A 21,888-nucleotide genomic window follows, 5' to 3' on the forward strand; every position below is an offset into this window, starting at 1 on the left:
AATCCTAAAACAGATCCATCAAGCAAAATAATAATAGCTAAAATTAGCCAGCATTTCCATAGCTCTTTATAGTTTATGAAAGCATCACAAATATTATTTCATCTTTAGTCTTATAACAACTTTTTAAAGTAGGTTCTATTATTATCCCTGTTTATGGATGAGGAAACTGAGGCAAGTAAGGTTAAATGACTTAAGTTACATAGCTATTAAGTATCTATGGCTGGATTTTAACTCAAGTCTTCCTCACTCCAGGCATGGCACTCTATCTAGTTGCCTTAATTAATCCTTAAATATCATTAATCATAAATTAATGCAAATCTGATCCTATTTACAGAATGAACTAGGCTAATGAGAGTTTTTATTTTGTCACTGAAGAAGCTTTAAATAATTTTTACTGATATTTTTTATTCTATATTACTTAGATTTCTCTTAGTAGTCCTTTTCCTTTCCTCAAGAAGCCTCCTATATATCAAAGAAAAGAAAAATCATCAAAATCAATCAGTACAACTGAAATTATCTGCATTATTCCATATCCCTGGACATCTCTGCCTCATCAGAAGAATGAGGGAAGGATATATATTCATTATTCCTCTTTGGAATCACATTTTCTATTTATAATTCAGCAGTGTTCACTTTCCTTTTCTCTGTATGTGGTTGTTATACTTTCTATTTATTGTATTATAGTAATTGAATATAAGGTTCTCTTGGCTCCCTTTAATTTACTCTGCATCAGTTCATTTAAGCCATGTCTGACTGCACAGCAATATTCCATTACTTTCATGTACCACAATTGGGAGCCACAGAACCAAGAAAGAAGAAGTTAGCCCAGCTCTTCTAATCTAACCATTCTACAACTAGAAAATGTACCAAACCAAGAACAGGTCTTTTGCAATTACCTACCCTTTGCTTGATTGAAAATATATCTCTAATCCATAGCTGTGAGATATTAATGATCTGATTTTCTTCTAATTTTTTATGGTATGGTTTTTTAAATTAAAATTTTAAATTAATTGCAAAATATGTTTCAAGATCTTGGTCAAAGCTTAATTCTTGTTAGATTCCTTTCCAGTTTTCTCAATTCTTCTCAAATAGGGAGGGCTTTCCTTAGTAAATTTACATACTAAAGTTAATCAAACTCTGGGCTACTGAGATGCATTATTTCTGAATCTCCCTTTAGACTTTTCTTTTTAATATACCCTGAATTCTTATTTTAAACCCAGACCACTGCTCAGCCCACTCACTCTGGATCATCAGGTTTCCATCACAAAGCCTCTGAGAGCAGCTTTCCTTAGCTTACCCTGGGTTTCATTCTCTAAAACACCAGTAAGAATATCCTTTCCTGAATTCTAGGAGAGGAAATATTCCCATTTTTACTGCCTCCCCCAACCTGGCTTCTATCTTTGCCCACAGAGAAAAACTGAAAGAGATTCCAGGTCTACAAGGATACCCCTGATTTCTTTTTTGATTTCTTTTTTCAAATTAGAAGAGAGTAATTTTCCACTTTCTCTTAAAAAGGAGAGGAATTTAGCTACTCGCTCAAGTGTCTCCTCTTAATGCTGCTTAGCAACATATGCAGCCTCTTTTCATAGCCACCCCCTGTCTCTCTCCACACTGCTATAGTAACCATTCTTTACAACTGCTTAGAACTTGTGTCCCAACCAGAAAAACAAAGCATTCTGACCCAAACCAGACTTATCAAGGTTTTTAGATGGGCTTAAATTGATTTCATCATAGGAGCCTTCTACTATCCCTGTCAAAGGAGCTTATTTTGCACAGAGTGTGTCTATGGTCATGAACTGAAGGTTTTTAAATGTCAGGTGCCCTTGACCAAGAAACTGTGTTTTATGTGTATCATAAGGCTCCAAATTATCTCTGGGATTAAGTGCTTTGTTTCTGTTTTTCTTTTCCCTGGTCTCATACTCACCTCTCTACTCCCACCCCTCCTACTCTTCTGTTCCTCATTTTTCCCACTGTGTCCAATCAGTCCAATTGTCTACTCCCTCTTCAGCATCTCTGTGATCTAGCTCTTTCTCTCCATTCACATAATAGGAATTCAAAAAATGCTTGTTGGCTTAACTAGACTTGACAAAAAACAACCCTTGGGAAACACTAATGCTTTCATGGGAGCTGGAGATCAGTTAGTTCCTCTGGCCTGACCAGAGCCTCCTAGATATATTTAGCGGCTAGAAGAAGCAGTAGATAAGACATCAGCTCTGAAGTTAAGAAAACCAGAGTTCAAATTTAATCATAAACATTTATTAGGTGTGTAACAATGGGGAAGTCACTTTGCCTCAGTTTCCCCAATTGTAAAATAGAGATCATAACAGCATCTGCCTTACAGGGTTGTTATGAGATAATATTTACAACTTTACAAAGTTCTTAGCATGTAGTAGGTGCTATATAAATGTGTATTCCTTTCTTTCTCTTTTCTCTCCTGTATTTGTTACTTCTCAAGAATTTTTGTTTCATAGGAAAAAAAATAATAAAAGGCAATGGATTACAGGGAGAGGTCTAGTCTTCCCAAAGCAGAGGGTGGGATTTGGAATCACTATGGCTATCTTCCTTCGGCGTTCACATTTTTCTAAGTGCATTAAATCTCAAGCAGAGAGCTAACATTTTGATTGACTTTTTTCTGCAGAGATCATCTTTCCCTCAATTAAATTTGTAAAGAAAGGAAGAACCCAACTCCACATATAAAAAAGTCAATTCTGGTTTCTCCGCTGGCTGACCTCAGTGACCAATATTACAGAAGGGAAAAACCACTCTAGCCAGCTTCTATTACTGCCCTGGACATGAGCTCAACCAAGCCAGACTGACTCACTGTTCTCAGCTCCCGCCCAAATTTTCATTTATAGAGTGTTTTAGGATTTACAGAATGCTTTTTTTCATAACTAACAACCCCACAAGCTAGTAGGTGTCAGAGCCTGGATTTCAACTTAGCTTTACTGACCCAAGATTCTTTCTTCCCTGAATAGTAATGACAAAATTGGTGAAGGATCAGGAAGACAGGAAGTGGAAAGCTGGGAAATGGACCTATTCCAGGAGTCTAGATAGAATCAGTCTGATGAACAATACATGTACTGCCATGACTTTTCTTTTTAATTCAATTTTGTTTTATTTTCAGTTCCAAATTGTCTCTCTCCTACCTTTCTTCATCCTCCACCCATTGAGAAAGCAAGAAAAGTAAAATTATAAATATGCATAAACAAACAAAAAAAATTTCTCCATTAGCCATGATCTAAGAAAAAAAAAAAAAAAAAAAGGCAAGAAACAGAAAGAAATAGAAGAAAACACGCTTCAATCTGTACTGTGAGTCTATCATTTCTCCTGTGGGAGGTGGATAGCAGGGTTCATCATGACTGTTCTGGAACCATTGCCATGACCTCTTGAAGGTACCTTCTCAGATAATGTCCCAGTATAGGGGAAGAAGTTACAAAGACAAGTACCATCTTACATGGAGAACAGCGTGCCCATATGACTGAACCACAGAAATGCTTCAAACCAACCACTGAGTAACTGGAAGGTTGGGAAAATTTAAATGGCCTTTTTGTTCCCACCCTTTCATACCTTGGGTATTCATAAGTTCAGCTCATGAGTCACAAAATGATAATCATGGATCCTCAAAGTTGGAAGGTGCCTCGGAGGTCATATGACTCAAACCATACCTGGCCAAGAATCCCTTCTGTAATACCACTAACAATTTGGCATTTGCTCTCCTCAAAGAGAGATGAGAGTTAGGGGACAGGAATGGGGAGGGGTCATATAACTTCCAGAGGCACCTATTTTGCTTAGTTGTTCTTCAATCCTTTGAGGTTTTCTTGGCAAAGATACTGGAATGGTTTGCCATTTCCTTCTCCAGCTTATTTTACAGATGAGGAAACTGAGACACGGGGTCACACAGCTAGTAAATGTCTGAGGACAGAGTTGAACTCATGAAGACAAATCTTCCTGACTACAGGTCTGGTGCTCTGTGTACTATGATTCCACAGCTGCAGGAACTACTCAGAGGGAGCTTTAATTATGAGGAAATACCTCAGTTTTCTCTAAATCACCTGTAGCAGGTTGTTTCCTGTAGAACATTCTGGACCGCTTTCCCCCAGACCAGACCATTGGCAGGGTTCCTTCTGCCCTTTTTTCTTCCCAGTTTCCTTTGAGAGAGAATCATGGAGCCCAGGATTTGGCAACCAAGGCTAAATCTATCCAAAAGCCTGTTTTTGTACAAGGGTGTTTTCAGCCTACATTTTTTTTTTTAGTTAAAGCTTTTTTGTTTGCAAAATAAATGAATGGATAATTTTTCAACATTGACTCTTGAAAAACCTTGTGTTCCAAATTTCCTCCCTTTCTCCCCACCCCCCCAGATGACAAATTATCCAATATATGTGAACAATGTGCAATTCTTCTATACATATTTCTACAATTATCATGCTACACAAGAAAAATCTCCCCATCTACATTTTTAAAAATAATAAAACCTTATTTTAGTGTTTAAAAAGTTCTTATCTCATGAGTCTGTACAAAAACAGGCAGCAGAATAGGACCCATGGGCTATAGTTTGCTAGCTAGTCAACAAGCATTTACAAAGCAATTTCTGTGCCAGGTGCCATGCTAAATGAATTCTGACTTCTCTCAACATGCTCCATACCTGATGAAGAACAAGTCTGGGACCTTTTTGAACTTTTATATCTTCACCTAAAAGATGGTACTAATAATAATTAGCTACTTTTGGGAAAGGCCAAGAATGGGAGGCCCTTCTGTAATCATGTAAAATAAATTATTATTGGCCAGTGATTGAGAGAGAAGCATATTTTTGCCAGAGCCAGTTGAGCAACTCTGGAAACGTCATGCCTGCTAAAGGCTGAGTGATACAGTGGAAAAGAACCCTTGAAATTGGAAATCATCTGACCTCGAGCCTCCCTTCTTCTGCTTTGCTTTGGGGGCAGATCTCTTTATTTCTGAGACAAAACTTTGACTACCTATAAAATGAGGAGCATTAGGTGGGTCACTCAGCAGGACTGTGATTATTCTGAAATGTTTTTGTTTTCCTTCTAAGAATTCTGCTGTATTTTACAAGCCATTTTGGAATCAGTTCACTGAATTATCTGTCACAGAACATAAGACATCAAAGGAAATACGGACCCACTCAGGTCCAATGCCTTTGCTTCTGACCCAAATGACATTTTTTTTTGGTTCCTTAATCATGATCTCCATCAGGTATTTTGTATAACAGCTGCTTATGTTGTTTTAATCCAATACTGAATTGAATCTCCTAGAGGACAGAAGCCTTTGTCTTACTTATGCTTTATGTCCTCCTCCACCAAAAATAGTGCTCTATAGATGATCTATAGGCATGTGATGTGCTAGCCTTAGAGTCAGGAAGAACAGAATTCTCGTCTAGTCCTCAGACATTAGATGTGATGGATAAATCACTTAAATTCTTTCCTCAGTCTCCTAAAATGGGACTAATTCCCACTTCACAGTGTTGTTTATGAGACTCAAATCAGATAACATAGGCAAAGTACTCTGCAAAACAATGCTAGTTGTTATTATTTCAGTTTTCTCAGTCATGTCTGGCTCTTTGAAATCCCATTTTGAGGTTTTTTTGGCATAAATACCAAATTGTTTTGCCATTTCCTTTTCTGGCTCATTTTACGTATGAGGAAACTGAGGCAAACAGGATTGAGCGACTTGCCCAGGGTCACCCGGCTAGTGAGGGTCTGAGGCCAGATTTGAAATCAGAAAGATGGATCTTTATGACTCTGGTTCTAATACTCTATCTGCCCCTGTGTAATTTTATTAGATACTTAATAGATGTTGGCTATATTGGATTACATTGCAAAGAACTCACTTCCTTGGCTGACTCATGATAAAGAAGTGAAATTTCCAGTCTCCTAGGGTTGTGAAGAAAGAGAAACGGATTCAAATCCTGCCTCAGATCCTTACTAGCTGTGTGATCTTAGAAAAATCATCCTTCTTTCTCTGAACCTCCATTTCCACGACTATAAAATGGAGTGAGCTGGTCTCTTCCTGCCCTAAAAGTCCACAGAATTTACATTTTAGTTGGTCGAATGATTTTGCATCAAAAGAATCCAAAAAACCCAGAGCAAACCAACAAAAAATCTTCCTGTACCCTTAGTGCTTGAGGATTTAGATGGACAGGAAAAAGACCAAGAGAGCTTAGAATGGGAAATTATCAAGATAGAAAATGTGAAGCGTGACTGTCTTGGGGTTCCCTCCCACCTAGGACTCCATGAACTCCGAGCTGTCTGTGCCTCGTAGCACTGTGGTTACACGGGGTCAGTTCTCCAGGGCTGCGAAGCTGAACCCCACCCTCCCTTGACTTAAGCCAAATGCAACAGGGTCTGTGCTTCAGCTACAGCCAAGAACATCCAGCAGCAGAAGAATAAAAGTACCCCTCCAAGGGCCCTTCAGAACCATTTCCTAGCCACGTCCAGGGAACTAACAACTGCAGAGGAGGGTCAGGAAGGCTTGGCAGCAGAGGCTCTTCCCCTGGAAACCCTCTGGGTTATTTAGGCTGGAAAGCCCCTTGCAGCCCATATAAAGATGCTCCATCGCTTTGGCGGAGTAACTTAGGTTTTCTCCACGCGGCCCTTGTTACAGCCCAGCCCCCGGAGCCGGGGTGGAGTCGGTGTGGCTGAGCCACAGCTGCCTCTTCCGCGACCTGCCCCCCCATCACACGCTTCCAACACATCCCCTGCAGGGTCACCCTCCTCCCTTCTTAAGTTAGAGACTGCCCTTTCCTGGGAACAGAGGGGCGGACAATGAGAGGCTGGCCCGCCAGGAATAGAAAGAGGGAGGAAGGGCCTGGAGGAGAGGAAGGGAGGGAGGGAGGAAGAGGAGGAGAGAGGGCTGCCGGGACCCCAGGGGAAAGCGGGCAGGGAGGGTTGAGGCCTCGGAGACCACAGGAAGAGTAACTATGGAAGGAAGGGGAAAGGAGAGGCTGGGAGCAGGCTGATTCTGGGAAGGCAAACATACACACACGTTTGAAAAGGAACAGCTTCCCACCAAGGGGCCGTGTAAGAAAGTGAAAGGGCGTTATCAGAGACAAGGTATTCCAGTAAAGGAGTAAGTAGGAGTCGGAGGTCCCCGAAGGAGAGGGGGAACATAACGTCCTGCCAGGGCAGCAGCTGTGTGCCATTGGCCAAGTCACAGCCCACCTCGGTAAATTGGGGGCAAGGGGGAAAGGCGGGGATTAGACCAGGAAGAAGATTCCCTCCCAGCTCCGACCTCTTCTCTGTGTATCGGCCGTCCCCCGGGGCAGGGACCTCCAGATGAACCACGAGAAAAGGAAGATGAGGGGGAGGGGGAGCTGCAGAGAGAATGTACCTAGGTGAAGGAAGTGGGGGTGAATAAGAGGGAGGGGCTGTGCCACACGGGCGACGGATAAGCTCCCAAACCAACAACAGATTCCGTCATAGCATTAGAGACTGAAGGCGAATTAGACGTCAATTCCCCCGACTGCCTCACTTTACACAGGAGGAAACTGAGTCCCGGACTGGTCGAGGTCCCAGCGGTGGTGACTGGCCGTGGAACACTAGGACCAGTGGGCTGATTTCAGAAAGATAGGGGAAGACTTGTGTGGAATGATGAAGTGGGAAATGAGCAGAACCAAAGGAACACTGTATACAGTAACAGCAACATTGTTTTTAAAATGACTGCGAATGGTTATTCTGAGTATTACAATGCTCAAATCAGCTGCAAAGGACCTATGAAGAAAGAAGCTATCCAGTTCCAGAGAAAAAACTGCTAACTAAAAGTATGCATATATGTGTAGTCATGCATTATTATAACAACACATAGCCACATGTTACATTCAATAATATTCAACATTATATATAATCATATATATATAGGTTAACTAGGATAGTTCTCTAGTTCTCCAGCGTGGGGAGGGAGCAAGGAAACAGTTTGGAACTTTAAAATGGAACAAAGATTAAAAAAAAAAAAAAATTTAAATAACGGCACAAGCATGATAAATGTGGAACTAGGTTTAGAAAAACTACATATGTTTAACCTACATTGGATCGCTTACTGTCTAGGGGAGAGGACTGAGGGAAGGAAGGGAGAAAAATTTGGAGCACAAGGTTTTGCAAGGGTGAATGCTGAAAACTTTGCATGTATTTTGAAAAATTAAAAGCTATTTTGAAAAATTGTGGCACAACTAGGATTTGAACTCAAGTCGTGACCCTGACATTCAGTGTTCTTTCTATTGTACCGTGATGCATGCTTCTACCAGGCTTGACATTTTAGAAGGTGACCAATCTGCTCTGGCAAATCTGACCAAATGTTTACCGTCCTTCCCTGGCAATAAACACTGACATCACAATGCTGGCAGATGCTGGCCAAGACTCCCTGCTATATTTGACCTTCAGTGAATAAAGAGTGGTATCAGGCAGTATTTTGCTTGGATTTAACCTCATATTGTTTACACAGATAATAATTAGCTCACATTTATATGTCACTTTAATATTGTAAGGTAATTTACATATGATTTCCCACTAGATATTCTCCACTCTAGGAGGAAGGATAACAATTTACAGATGAAGAAACTGAGGAAATAAAGTCGCATAGCTAATAAGTGGATGAGGCCAGATTTGGTTTCAGGAAGTCCTGACTTTAGCTCCATTACTCTATCCACTAAATCACCTAGCAGCCCTAAATAACTGGCCATATTTTTTAAAAAGTCCTAAAGTACTAATAATTAGAGAAATGAAAATTAAAACAACTCTAAAACACCACCTCATGTCCATCAGATTGATTAAGATGACAAAAAAGGAAACCAATAAATGCTAAAGGGACTATGGGAAAACAGGCCTATTGATGCATTGCTGGTAGAACTGTAAACTAGGCTAACCCTTTTTGGACAACAGTTTGGAATTATGTTCAAAAGGCTGTTAAATTGGGCATAATTTTTGACCCAGTAATACCCCTATTAGGTACCTCCCTGTGAGGTGAAAAGAATAGAGACTCATTTGTACAAAAATATGTATATCAGCTCTTTTTGTAGTGACAAAGAACTGGAAACTGAGAGGAGGCCCATAAACTAGGGAATGGTTGGACAAACTGTGGTATATCAGTGTGGGAATTCTGGTCTCAAAAGGATGGGTCCTTATTTTAATGGGAAGTTTGGAATCATAAAATATGCCATTTCCCAGAGGCCTACTCTCCTACGTCATTGTTAATCTGTTCATTTGGATGGGTGTCCAGCCAAAGGCATGCTGTCATCTCAGAAAGAGATATTCTTAGCAACCTAGGGCCCATGATAAAGATAAAATGGATGTTTTAAAAGGACTTTTAATTTGTAAAGTACATAGACTATTTCATTGGATCCTCATACAGAAAATAGGTGAGATAGATAAAATAAATAGGATTATATTTATTTTACAGATGAGGAAACTAAAAACTAGATAGGTTAAATCACTTGTTCAAGTTGACACTGTTAGTAAATGTTTGAAGTGGGTCTCCTCTTACATCAACTGATGCTGAGTGAAATGAGCAGAACTAGGGGATCATTATACACTTCAACAATGATACTGTATGAGGATGTATTCTGATGGAAGTGGATATCTTCAGCATAGAGAAGAGCTAATCCAATTCCAATTGATCAATGATGTACAGAATCAGCTACATCCAGAAAAAGGAACACTGGGAAATGAGTGTAAACTATGAGCATTTTTTGTTTTGTTTTGTTTTGTTTTGTTTTGTTTCTCTTCCTTTTTTTACCTTCCGAATACAATCCTTCCTTTGCAACAACAACAACAACAAAATTCGGTTCTGCACATATATATTGTACCTAGGATATACTATGAGATATTTAATATGTATGGGAATGCCTGCCATCTAGGGGAGGGGGTGGAGGGAAGGAGGGGAAAAACTTGGAACAGAAGGGAGTACAAGGGATAATGTTGTAAAAAAAAAAAAAATTACTTATGCATATGTACTGTCAAAGAAAATGTTATAATTATAAAAATTAATAAAAAACAATAATAATAATAAAGAAGCGGGTCTCCTGATTCCTAGACTAGTGCTCTTGCCATGATGACATGCTTTTCTAATTTCTCCTAGAAGCTCTTTCCCTTTGCCACCCCCTTCATCCCCACTCCCTTGGCCCTTCATTTCATAAGCACAAGTCTCCCTTTCCAAAGCTCATCAAAACTTACCAATCTTTACTCAGTATAGACACTACCTCATCTTAAACTCACATCTGCGTCTTATAATATAATTCTGTCTCTAGAGAAAATGGTTACAATACATTGGAGAGAGGAACATTTTTCTCCTCCAAGGGCCTGATTGATCTTAGTAAAGCTCAGTGGAAAGAGAGCAGAATTTAGAGGGGAGAAAAAACCTACACTCAAATCCCAATTTTTCCCCTTAATACCTGTGTGATCTTGGATAAATTAATTTGACCTTTCTGAGTCTTGGTTTTTTCAACTGCAAAATGAGAGGTTAGAGGTATGTGACCTCTAAAGTCTCTTCTAACTTGCTTCTGTGGTCCTATGTAAGCTCTTTTATACAGAAGCAAGCCCTTTCAAAAAGGACAGTGCTTCAAGATTACAAATATGAGGTATAGGAAGGGGAGCAGAAAGTAGAAAAAGTGGAATCAGGGAAGACCCAGCTCTAACAGGCAGCAGCTACAAATTAGAATGTGATTTATTGTTTTGTTGATTATCTAGACTTAAAAAAGTATTAATAATGCAGATTAAAGTTAAAAGGGTGTTGTTGTTGTTGTTTTTTTCCAAAGAGCCCGATTGCTAAACATTTACCAGCTTAACACTCACTGAAAGTGGATCAAGAAACAAGAAAAGCTCTTCTAAAGAATAATTCCAAAACAGTCTTAGATGCATCCCAAGCATAGTCTCTCTATGATAACTAGGGAAGGAAGACACTGGCAGAAAAGAAAACCTATCTACCAATGGAAATGAAAAGGGAAAATCAGGCTAAATATTGTCAAAAAGCAGAATATGAGGGTCTAGAATACACCATACAGGGCAAACAGGGTAGGGTTATTTTTTCTAATGAGCTCAAATTACAGAAATAGATGCTGCCATGCTCCCCTTATCTCTCAATAATGACAGCTCTAGAAATGCCTGAGGAGCAAAAAGAAAAGCCAATTCTCAGGTCCTAGAATGTAGGTCATTTACTTTGTGGATTATTCATGACAAAGAGTTTATTCCAACCCCACTCCTACGATAATGCTGCTAGTTCATTGTAGGCTCAGCAAACACAAAGTTATTTTAATATCAATTTAAAAGACAATTCATTTCCAAGCCAACTAGAATTCAATTGGGATTACCTGCCTGGTTCATGTCACCAAGTGCCTATTGGATATTTCTAACTGGATGGCCCCATTGTTATTTCACATCCACCAAGTCAAAAACAGAACTTATTCTCTTTCCCCTCAAGCCCTTTCCTCTTTCTGACCTTCCTGTTTCTGTTGAGGGTATTATCGTGCAATCACCCAAGTTCAAAATCTCTGAGTTATTCCTTGATTCTTCACTAACTTTCATTCATTATTTAATCATGTCAGTTTCACCCACCCAACAGTCTTCACATCCACACTTTTCTCTCTACTTGCATGGTAACTCGCCTAATTGTGCCCCCAGTCTCAAGTCTCTCTCTATCACCCACACAACTGAAAAACTGATATGCCTAAAACACATATTCAACTGGGTCACTCCCCTGCTCAATGAGCTTCAGTGGCTCCCTTCTGATTCTAGGATAAAATACAATTTGGCATATGAAACCCTTCACAGTCTGGCTCATATCTACCTTTCTAGACTTATTCATTACTCTTCAGGTTTTCCATGTCCCAGCTAAATGATATTCCCTATCTCCATGACTTTGCAAAGCCCGAACTCCATGCCTACAATGCTATATGACCATCCCACACAATTACTTTTTTTTGATCTTCACAATTACCCCAAGGAGGTAGATTCAGTAATTATCTTTATTTTCAATTGTGTAAACTAAGGCATCTAAATGGCACAGTGGATAGAGTACCAGGCCTGGATTGAATTCAGAAAGAACTGAGCTTAAATCCAGCCTGAGAGTCAATTAACCCTGTTTACCTCAGTTTCCTTATCTATAAAATAAGCTGGAGAAGGAAATAGTAACCTCCTCCCCCCCCCTCCCCCAGCATCTTTGCCAAGAAAACTGTAAATAAGGTCAGAAGATTCAGGTGCAAGTGAAAGGACTGAACAACAAGCTAAGAAAAACAGGTTAAATGACTTGGCTGGGGTCACACAGCTAATAATTATCTGAGATCACTTTTGAACTCAAGTTTTCCTGACTCTAAGCTAAGCTCTCTATTCCCTGAGTACTTTTCCTAATTTTCCCAATTGTTAGTGCCTTCTCTCCTTTGAAATTACTTTGTATATTTGCAATTTATTTACTTGTGTACAATCATTGCAATGCACAAGTAGCATGCAAACTCCTTCAGGAGAGAGATTATATTCCTTTTAAAATCTCTAGTACAAATGCCAGACATGTAGAAAGTACTTAATATTTGTTTAGTAAATGATCTATGCTACAGTTCTTGCGATAATCAAATGATGAAAAGAAAGAGAAAGAGAAAAGAATGGGAGAGAAGAAGAGATAGAGAGAATGAGAAAAGGGAAGAAAGAGGGAAGGAGATAAAGAAAATAAAGTCAGAGGGAGGGAAATAGGGAATTAAAGGGAAAAGAGAGTAAAAGGAGATGGAGAAAAAGAAAAAACCCAAAAGAGATTTCCTCAAGGGGAAATAGAAAGGACTTTCATGCCTAATATTTGTAAACCATTTCTGCAAGTGGGGAAAGACGTTCAGATGAAAATTCTTGTCCAAAATATATGGTGAGTAGGAAATTAAAACAGGAACTAAAGATTCCATGGAATCCCATTGTGCAGTGGGAGATTAGAGAAGACCAGAGGAGGGGAGAAAAGAAGTGGAGGAGAGGCAGGAGGAAAGTAAATACTTATCCTGAAGCATTTAGCATTTGTGATTACTCCATGAGAAAAGAGGACATAAGAAGAGCTAGAAGAAAGGCTGTGACAATTGAAGGAAGATGGATTGAGAATATAAAAGCATATCAGAGAATAAGAAATAGGAAGAATGGCCCCTTGTCCCCTCTCCAAATGAAGGAAAAAACATAGAATCCTAGATTCAGAATTGGAAGGGACCTTAGAAACCACTGAGTCCAACCCTCTTATTTTATTGATGAGGAAACTGAAGCACAGAGAACTTAAGTGAATTGCCAAGTAGCCAAGTGTTTAGGTGCTTAGCTGTTAACTAAGAGTTAGTGGGATAGATAGCCTCTAAACTGTAGGGTATCTATCCCACTAACTCTTAGTTAGCAGCTAAGCACCTAAACACTTGGCTTCAGTTTAATGGTAAAAAGAGAAATTTACTCAGCCATTTTACCTATGTTCATTACTCGATGACTATTTTCTACTAATCATAAAGATATTGGTACTCTCTACCTACTGTTTGGTGCTTGAGCACTGGTACAGAGGATTTAAGGCTGGATTTGAACTCAGGTCCAGCATTCTATTCACTATTCCATACTGTCCAAACAGTACTTTTTTTTTTTTTTTTTTTTTTTTTTTTAATGATTGAGAAAACTGAGGGCTAGGGAAGTGAAATAATTACTCAAGATCACAAAGACAGTTAGTGGCAGGGTTAAGATCTGAACTTAGGTGCCCTGACTCTAAAGTCAATGCTTCTTTCTCTAGACCTCCTTGAAAATAGAAATAACTTTCAAATGTCCAAGACAGTTTAGATGTGGACCTAAGGTTAGAAGATTAGTATAAAACTATGCATACCCTTTGACCCAGAAGTGCCATTACTGAGTCTGTATCCCAAAGAAATCATAAAGGAGGGAAAAGGACCCACCTGTGCAAAATGCTTGCAGCAGCCCTTTTTGTCATAGCAAGGAACTGAAAACTGAGCGGGTGCCCATCAGTTGGGGAATGACTGAACAACTTGTGGCTTATGAAAGTAATGGAATATTATTGTTCTATAAAAAATTTGATGAACAAGCTGATTTTAGAAAGGCCTGGAAAGATTTACATGAATTGATCCTGAGTGAAACAAACAAAACCAGGAATACACTGCATACAGTAATAGCAAGAATATTTAATGATCAATTATGAAAGACTTGGTTCTTCTCAGTGATTCGGTGATGCAAGGCATTTCCAATAGAACTTGGATAGAAAAGCCATCTGCATCCAGAAAAAGAACTAAGGACACTGAATGTAAAATCAATACATGCTATGTTCACTTCTTTTTTCTGTTTTTTTTTCCCCTCCCATAGTTTTTTCCTTTTGCTCTGATTTTTCTCTCCCAATATGATTTATAAAGCAATGTGTATTAAAAATAAATAAATTTATTATAAAAAAAAGATTTAAAGAAAGGTTAGGGGGCAGATAGACTGTGAGGCTTTGTGGAGTTCCTTCTAGGCTACAGATTACATGGTTCTTTATAATACAGGAACCATTGATCTTTTGAAGACAAGCAGCTTCTGATGAATGGGAAATGTCCTGGTCTATCCATTAATATAAGCTGTATTAAAAAAAAAATCTTTAGTGAAACAATACATTAATGGATCCTGCATGTAACTTTGACCCTGCTTCCATTTTAGAACTCACTTCTCACTGTGGTCTTCCAAGTCCCTAACATTAGAAGTTTCATGCTGTCCTTTAGTAGGAAGGAGATTATAAGGGATGGGACAGATAGAGGCTGGATAATGGGAAGAGGAGGAAGATGGAGGAAGGGAGAATGAGAGCAAGAGGAAGAGGTAATATGGAGGGTGGGATGAATGAAGAGAGGGAAGGGAGAGGAAAACGGAAAACGAGAGAAAGAAACGAAAGAAGGAGAGGAAGAAGAGAAGAGAGATGGAGGGAGTTAATAAGGAGGAGCAGGAGGAGAATGAAATGGAAGAAAGGAAAGATGAGAGAAAGATATAGAGGAGAAAAAGGAAAGAGGGAAGGGAGAGGAAAGAGAAAAATAAAGGAAGTGAGGGAGGCAAAAGAAAAAGAATGAAATAGAGGAAGGGAAAATGGCAGGCATTAGAGAAAAATATGGAGAGAAGGGAGAGAAAAGAGAAAAGAGAGGGGGCAGGAGGCAAAAGAAAGAGAATGAAATTAAAGAAGGGAAAGATGGAGGACATGAGAGAAAGAAAGACATGAAGAAGAGAGTAAAGAGGGAAGGAAGAGAAAGAGAAAAGAAAGGGGACAGGACAAAAGAAAGAGAATGAAATGAAAGAAGGGAGGAGAAGAGGAAGAAAAAGAATGCAGAGGTAGTAGGATAAGAGAGGAAAGTAGTGAAGGAGGATCAGATGAAGAATAAGAGAGTGAGGAAAGACAGACACAGAGAGACAGAGACAGAGAAAAAGAGAGAGGGACACAGAGAGACAGAGAAAAGGAAAAGAGACAGTGAGACAGAGAGACAGGTGGGGAAAGAGAGAGAAGGTGGAGAGAGAAAGAGAGAAATCATCTGATTAACTTTCTTCCTCTCCTCTATAGGAGATGGGCTACCACAGCCTGATTGCCAATCTGAGAAGGCCTGCCACGTTTCTTAGGGACAGTCTTGTCTCCTGCCTGGTGGTAAGCATTCTATACCACCGAGCTTGTTGGATAGTGCTCCACAGGCTGGGGACCCTTACAGAAATATCACAATACACACACACCCCAGCCCAAGGTCTGGCCCTGGTGAGACGGACCACAACCACCCTGCTGAAAAGCCACCTGGGGCTTTGCTGTTCACAGCTCACACGAGCCTGAGAAAGGAAAATCTGGCTTTCTTATCTCCGGGTAGGAAGGAATGGGCTCCCCAGGATAAGTGGCTGTTTTCACAGGAAGTCCCCACCCTCCCTGCTTGTTCCTCCCAGACACTACTCACTCCTTTTGGAAGGTTTCCGCCTGCTTAAAGTCAACACACAATACCAATTCCCATCCGGCTGAAGAGCTTTTTTTTTTTTTTTTTTTTTTTTTTTTCCCCCCCATAGCACTCCTATGCCCCCTTGTTCCCAATTTAACCTCTTTGCCGGCCCTAAAATTAGTTCCACCTCTGGGGCTTCAGCTTCATGAAGGCAGCGCTTCATTATGTTCCCGTGATACTTCAGAGTGTCGTTATTTGTCCATCCTTCTCTGAGAGGATCCTGATGTCAGGGATCTGCAAACCTTCCCTCCCTCCATCAGGTTACGAGAAAGGAGCAATCCCTCCGTCCAAGCAGCCAACTAGTTCTACCTTATCCTTCCCACTCCTGGTCACAACGCAGCAGAAGCTATGAGACAGCTACAGGGTGACAGATTGCTGTGTAAAATAATCTACCCTTCCTGAGAAGTAACATGAAGACATAGATAAGGCACTGGACCTTGGAGTCAGGAAGGATACTTCCAGCTTTATTTGGACCTCAGTTGGACCTCATCTGTAAAATGAGAAGATTGGACTCAATAGCTTCTAAGATCCCTTTCTACACTAAATTTGGGATCTTATTAGTAATAAATTAATGTGATTAATTCTTAATAAATAATATTGTTTATTAGTAGATTTATTTATAGTTATTGATGATCAATAATTAATAGTCATCATTCAGTCCTCACAAAATTCATAATTTCACTGGTATACATACAGTATATGCCCTCCATGGCAGTAGAGCATAAGCCTTTCACATCTTAATAGATGGTGTCCCGGGTTGCTGTGGACCAAAAATATTCATCACCTAATAAGTGATCTTCCAGTGATAAGCCTCTCCAGGAAAATTAGACTGACTATAGGGTACAGACATATATAGTTCATTTTGTGTACCCCAGCCATTGAGAACCCACATACCACAATGGAACATCAAAGTAATAACGATAATAGCTAGCATTTATATAGCACTTATTATATGCCAAGAGCCACACTAAGCACTCTAAAAATATCTTCTCTTTTAATCCTGACAACCTTGGGAGGTGGATGCTATTATTATGCTATTTTACAGTTGAGAAAACAGATGCAGATATAGTTAAGTGACCTGCCCAGAGTCACATAGCTAGTAAGTCCCAGATACTAGATTTGAATTCATTTTCCTGTCTCTAGGTCCCAGAGCTCTAATCACCATGACACCTGTTTGTCTCATCAAGTAGGAATCCTCTTCCTTCCAAAATTTTGACAAGAAAGTATATTATTCCCTGCAATGATGTTGGTTAATAGTTTATAGTTATTATTACTGATAATGTAAAAAAAACTTTTATATTTTCTTAGTTCTTCTACATCTTTCATATCATTGTGCATTTATTTTAGCCTTTAAATCAAGGAAATTCAGATCACAGAGAAGTTACATCAATTGCCCCAAACCACATGGAGTCAAGGGTAGAATTTGGCCTTGATTCCCAGGCCAAGACCCTTTCCACTGGCTCATGTTGCCAATCTACAGAGGTCCAACACTATACAACCACAGATTTAACTAACTATAGCACTGAACTGCTAGTTAGTGCTACTTAACCAGTCTTCTGATTATTTTATAATCTTAGACTCTTGTAGAAAGTAGTTATCTGTATGGGTTGGGGGGGTGGAGAATGGTAGGGGAAGGGGATGGGAATGCTTAAAAATATATTTCTCTTCAGTGACATATAAAACCACTGAGGTTTTGGTCAAGTGGGTGTGACTTGAGTTCTATAATGAAGCTTCCCAGAACCACAGAATGCAGCCTTTCTATCCCAACAAGTTATTACCACCACTTTGAGACAACCTACAAAAAAAAAAATAATCACTATTTTCCCATGCTAAGTAATTAACACACACACACACACACACACACACACACACACACACACACACACACACACACCTTTTTAGGACACTGATTGTTTAATTCACTTTTCAGAAATTTATTTGATCATTGAGAAGCTTAGTCCTGGCCATCCTAAGCCAGGTTCCTTTTCATGTGGCCCAGATTTGAACATATTGTCTTTAGTGCCTTAAATATACCAGCAGAGACAGTTAACAGTGATCTTAGCCCTCCTCATTATACATGTGAAATCCAAACAAGTTAAGACATTTGTCCAGATTTGACTCTTTTCACCAATGAAGTGGTTCAAGGTAATTCCAATAGACTTGTGATGGAAAGAGCCATCCATCTCCAGGGAGATCTATAGAGACCAAATGTGGATTATAAGAATAGTATTTTCATCTTTTTTGTGTGTTGTTTACTTAATTTTTTTTTAATTTTTCACGGTTTATTTTTCCTTTTTGATCTGATTTTTATTGCATCAGCATGACTACTATGGAAGAATTGCACATGTTTAACCTCTATGGGATTGCTTGCTATCTTGGGGAGGGGGGTGGGAAGGAGAGGGGAAAAAATTTGGAACATAAGGTTTTGAAAAGGTATATGTTGAAAACTCTTTTTGTGTATATTTGAAAAAATACTATTTTTTGAAAAAGAGAGATTTGTCCAGGGTCTCAGAGCCAGTAAGAAGCACTAGAATTGGGTTGGGTGGTCTTACATCATCTCCATAGAGATAAAAGACAGCCTTTGCTGACCCCTAGAAGTCAGGCCACAGCCTGGGGCTGCAATCATTAAGGAATGCAATTTCCTCTCTCCCCAACTCAGCCCTTCCACTTCAACCACAACTGTAGGACCTTTGAATTCTGGACAATCTATCCCATTCAGGAGGAAAGGGGAAGGGGCAAAAGGCGGGGTTAGCCGACCCTGGGAGAAGAAGATACAAATGTAGACAGTCAATTGGCTTCCCATCTTACTCAACCAGATGGCTAATGGAATGATAAACTCATGCCCTTCCCAAGAGGAGACCCAAAGCTCCTTCATAGCCACTTAAGAATCAGAGATCACATACAGAGGCTATGAATGAACAGTTCTCAAAAGAACAATTGCAAACTATTAGCAACCATATTAAAGACTGCCCCAAATCACTTATAATAGAAATGAAAATTAAAACAACCCTAAACTTGCACTCCATCTTCTCATCATTGGGCATTTCCTCTAGCTGTTCCTCATAACTGAAATGTTCTTTCTTCTCTTTTCTGACCAATGACCTTCCTGGCTTCCTTTAAATTCCAACTAAAATACTATATTTTACCAGAACTCTGCCCCAATCCCTCTTAATTCTCTATTTATGTGATATATATTTATACATATATATATATATATATGTATACATATATATATATATATATATATATATATATATATATTGCTTTGTATATTTTTGTTTGCATGTTATCTCCAGGGGCTGACTATTGTCTTTTTTGTATCCCCAGCACTTAGCTCTGTGCCTGACACATAGTAGGCACTTTGTAAATGTTTATTGATTAATTATAGATTTCCCCTTATACCCAGCAAATTGACAAAGATGACAAAAGATGGAAATAGACAATATTGGAAGAACTTTAGGAAAGCAGGTATACTAATGTCTGATAGTTTTAAAATGGAAAATAATTTTCAATTATGTTTTTAAAAGTGATTAAAATATCTATACTTTTTAATTTCCCAGTAGGATCTCTAGCCTACTGCTAAGTACATATACCAAGATGTTCAAAGACAGAAGGAAAGGTCCCATATAAAACCAAATATTCAAAGCTGTATTTTGGGGGGATAGCAAAAAACTAGAAACAAAATAAGGTTCCTGTCAAGTGAAGCATAATGTAGTCAAGGTTGGTATATAAATGTAACAGAATATTACTCTTCTACGAGACACAGAAAATACAAAGAATTTATAAAAAACGTGAAGTCTTAAATAAAAGCTGATACATAATAAAGCAGGGGCAGCTACATGGCACAGTGGAGAGTCTCAGGCCTAAAATTGGGAAGACTCATGTTCTGACTCACTAGCTGTGTGACCCTGGGCAAGTCACTTAACCTTGTTTGCCTCATTTTCCTTATTTGTAAAATGAGCTGGAGAAGGAAATCACTCCAGTATCTTTGCCAAGAAAAACCCAAATGGGGTTGTGAAGAGTCAGATATGATTGAAACAACTGAACAACAATAATAAAGCAGAACAAAGAAAATAATATGTACAATGACTACAACCATATAAAAGGAAAAAATAAGATAAATCTGACTACTGTATAATTGTAAAAACCAAAATTGGCCTATAAAAAGAGACAAGAAAATCTCCTTCTCTCCTTTCATAGCAAAAGTGGGGGAAGAAAGGTATGGAATGTTGGTACTAGTTGGTTTTTCTGAGCAGCCTTTTTCTTTATTTTTATATCATTGTTTTAAGGAATAGCTTAATCGGTTGAGGAAAAAATAAATTCAGAAATTAAGGTGACTAAAAACAAAAGACATCCTTTACTTAAAAGGAAAAAAAAATCAACCATTGTCAGGAGAACTATCAGGGTAGTGGTGGCAGCAGTCCTGTTGAAAGGAATTCAGAGGAAGCTGAAGGGTGGGGCTCCCCACACTGCAAACAGCCGGATGGGGCAAACAGAAGTGCTGGCTGAACACTTCAATGCAACAAATTGTGAGAATGTTATCAAGCTCCACTTTTTTTGGTTTACCTTGATACCAAACTATAAACCCAAGCCCAGACTTTGCCTCTGATCCCTATTTTGCTCTTGCTTCTGTTTGCTTACCGTCTTCCAGTCCCATGATATATATTATTAAATACTATTAAAAGGATGATTCTGTTCCTTGCCTATGCTTGAAACTCTGACCTGTATCCTCTCCCTCCTTGAGCCCCTACTCTGTGAAGGGTTTAACCCAATCAGGCTTCATTTGTTCCTCACAAAAATCTTGCATGGCTGGTACTATTCTTATTCCCATTTTATTCATAAAGAGTAAGTTTATTATTGTTGAGTCAAATCCTACTCTTAGTGATCCTTTTTGGGGATTTCTTGGCAAGGATCCTGGAGTGGTTTATCATTTCTTTCTCCAGTTCATTTTACAGATGGGGAAACTGAGGCTAACAGGATTAAATGACTTGCCCAAGGTCATATAGCTAGAAAGTGGTTTGAACTCAGGAAGATGAATCTCCTTGACTTTAGGCCGATGTGAGTTCTTTTCCCTCTTTTATGGTTTTCTTGGGATATGGACCCAGTAATAACACTGCTAAGCAAAAAGATATGCACAGTTTTATAGCCCTTGGGCATAGTTTCAGATTGCAACATGAGCAAAAATGTTTGTAGCAGCTCTTTTTGTGGTAACAAAGAACTGGAAAATTAGTAGATGCCCACCAATTTGGGAATGGCTTGAACAAGTTGGGGTATATGAAGGTAATGGAATTTTATTCTTCTATAAAAAATGATGAACAAATTGATTTTCGAAAAGCCTGGAAAGATATACACAAACTGATGCTGAGCAAAACAAGCAGAACCAGGAATACATTGTATACAATAATAGCAAGAATGCGCAATGATCAACTATTAAAGATTTGGTCTTTCATAAGCAATCCCAATAGACTTCGGACAGAAAATGTCATCTGCATCCAGAAAAAGAACTAAGAAAACTAAATGTAAATCAATTCATGCCATGTTCACTTATTTTTTCTGTTGTTTTTCCCTCTCCTATATTTTTCTCTTTTGTTCTGATGTTTCTCTTCCAACATGATTCATAAAGCAATGTATATTAAAATAAATAAATACATTTAAATTTTTAAAATATTTTATTCCATGTATAAAGAATTTAAGAGAAAATGCCCAGAGATGACAGATGGAGTGAAACTTTGGGGTTCTTTTGATCTACATTTCTTTTATTTAAATGATATGAGGCAGTTTTTCATATGGTTGTTAATAGTTTACAATTCTTTTGAGAACTATTTGTACTTATCTTCTTATATGCAATGTCTGATTCTTAAGTAGTTTTAGGTAGCTAGATGCTTTGGGTTTCCTCTTTGGAAAGAAATGAGTTTATCATTCCATTAGCCAACTGGTTAATTAAGATGGGAGGAAGC

General features: G+C 38.8%; 1 protein-coding gene across 5 annotated transcripts in view; it reads right to left on the bottom strand.

Moving 5' to 3' along the window:
- The window catches only part of SLC12A8 (solute carrier family 12 member 8), a 161,108-nt gene that overhangs the window by 74,164 nt on the left and 65,056 nt on the right, over positions 1–21,888 (bottom strand). The gene's annotated exons all lie outside the window — the stretch shown is intronic.

This window comes from Sminthopsis crassicaudata, chromosome 3 (genome assembly GCF_048593235.1).
Source record: "Sminthopsis crassicaudata isolate SCR6 chromosome 3, ASM4859323v1, whole genome shotgun sequence".
In the NCBI taxonomy this organism is placed as follows: domain Eukaryota; kingdom Metazoa; phylum Chordata; class Mammalia; order Dasyuromorphia; family Dasyuridae; genus Sminthopsis; species Sminthopsis crassicaudata.